The following is a 2,627-nucleotide window of genomic DNA, read 5'->3' on the forward strand; positions in this document are numbered from 1 at the left end:
ATGATTCATTCATATAAATTGGTTGCCAGGTTACCTCTTCAATGAAGAGCTCATATTTTCATAATTAATCCTCAACTACATTGTGACTTCTATGTGCAAACTTAAAGGGGACAAAAACACAGGAACAGGATCAGCAATTAAGGCATGTCTAAATTTATTCTAGAAAATACCAAGACAGATTCTCAATCTAATCAAGTTTTTCATATGGACATTTCCCTCCTATTGTAGAATATTGGATGAAATAATTTATATGTACATTATTAATTACTTTATTATTTTAGAGTGTATAAGAATTATTTGAGAACCAGATATCTTGTTTTCTCCATATTTTATATAACCCAGACCCTGGATTCATTTGTACCATGTTTTCCTAGATGTAATGAAAAAATCAGGACTTCTGGATTCTGATCCTTGACATGAATGAGCTTAGGTAAGTAAATAACTTTTCCATGTCTTGGTCCTTCAGGGCTGCTGTAACAAATAGCATGAATTGGGTAGCTTATAAACAACAGAAATTCATTTCTTACAGTTCTGGAGGCTGAGAAGTCCATGGTCAAGGCCAGCAGATTTTTTGTTTTATGAGGGTCTACTTCCTAGTTTATATAGGAGGGTACCTTGTGCCTGTGTTCTCACATGAAGGAAGGGAAGGGGGTCTCTCTCAGGTCTCTGTTAATTAATTAATTGATTAATTACTTTTTATTGCCAGAGGATATGTGTACTTGCCAGAGAGAGAGAAGCACTCCCCAGGTAGGGCATGGTCATACGGCAATCCCTCCATTTCTCCATCCTGCCAGAATTTTGACACACATGGACACACGCCTGGCATATTTTTCAGGCTTCTGGGATTGGGACTCAAACCGTGATTGGCTTTGTGAGATCCAGATCCCAATGAATAATACTTAACCACTGTGCTATGGAGCTAGTCTTAATCCTCTTTTATAAGGGTATTCATCTCATTCATGAGGACTGTGACCGCATGACCTACTCACCTTCCAAAGGTCCCTCCTCTTTTTTTTTTTTTTGGAGAGTTTTTTTCGCTATAGGGCGCGTGCGCTCTCCAGACAGACAGAGAGAGACATAGAGACAGAAAGCGAGAAATCACCCCCCAGGGGGGATGGTCACGCCACAATCCCTTCTCCTCCATTCTCCTCTCTGGATCTTGGGCACGCATGCACATGCGCCCGGCGTGAGTTTTAAGCCATCGGGCCCGGGACGTGAACTGTGGTCGACTACGTGGGAGTCCAGCGACATAGCCATTACGCTAACTGCTGGTTCCCCAAAGGTCCCACCTCTTAACACCATTACCTGGTATTGGAGTTAGAATTTCAACATAGAGGGACCAGAGATGGCACAATGGTTACATCGCTGGACTCTCATGTAGTTGACCACATTCTGAGTCTCAGACTCACAGCTTAAAACTCATGTTGGGTACATGTGCATGAGTAAAGAGGAGGAGAATGGAGGAGTAGCATGGTCATCCCTCCTGGGGGGTGATTTCTTTGTTTCTGTCTCTCTGTCTCTCCAGTGAGCACATGAACCCTAAAGCAAACATCTCTTAAAAAAAAAAGAAAAAGAAAAAAAAAAGGAAATAAAGAATTTCAATTTCAAAGAAATTTTGGGCAGATACAAACATTCCGAACATAGCTCCATGAAAATAGACAATGATCCTTACCTATTTCTTCCAACAAAACATCAGATGAAGTTAAAAAAAAGTTAAATTGAATTATCTGTGCAAAAAGTATTAAAGACTTGTCTGTTAATTATTTCCTAAGAATATTGCTTTGAGACTAGGTCTATTGATCTAAAATAAGTAGTCAACTTTTAGTCAGCTTTCTAGAGAAAATTATTTGAAACATTTTTATAATTTACAAATACAGCAATCTATTCATTGAATTCTTCATTCTTTAAATTTTTTACTATCTTTGGGACCAACAGGTGGTGTGGTGGTTGAAGGCGCTGGAATCCCACATGGCCAACTGCAGATCGAGGTCCAGACCTGGTGGTTTGCTTTCTCACTTTCCCTCTCTCTTTCTTTCATTCTGTCCCTCTCTGGTCAAATAAAAATAAATAAGTAAATCGATGGATAAAGTTAAATAAAATAATTCTTTAAATTTTTTTTTCTTGGGACTAACGGTTGGCGTAATGGCTATGTTGCTGGACTCCCATGTAGTCAACTGCAGTTTGAGCCCTGGACTCAGTGGCTTAAACTCACGCTGAGCGCGTGTGGGTGTTTGCCCAAGATCCCAAGAGGGGAATGGAGGAGAAGGGATAGCAGCGTGGCCATCCCTCCGGGGGATGATTTCTTGCTTTCTGTCTCTCTGTCTCTCTCTGTCTTTCTGGCAAATGCATGAGCCCTATAGCAAAAACCTCTCCAAGAAAAAAAAAATTTTTTTTCTTACCATCTTTAAGGGGCATTAAATAGTTAACTAGAGGGAAGAACTTTGAAAATGATCAGATCAGCCCAGCTGCAGTGGCACAGATGGTGGGGCGCCTCTGCAAAAGCCTAGGGCTATGTGGAAGGCCAGGACTTGGTTCCTGGACCAAGCTAACATAGTCTGGGAGCATCAGCATGAACCTGTAATTCTAGCGAACTGGGAGGCAGATGGATCACAGCGTGGAGAGACTCT

This window comes from Tupaia chinensis, unplaced genomic scaffold (assembly GCF_000334495.1).
Source record: "Tupaia chinensis unplaced genomic scaffold, TupChi_1.0 Scaffold000688_1, whole genome shotgun sequence".
Taxonomy (NCBI): Eukaryota; Metazoa; Chordata; class Mammalia; order Scandentia; family Tupaiidae; genus Tupaia; species Tupaia belangeri.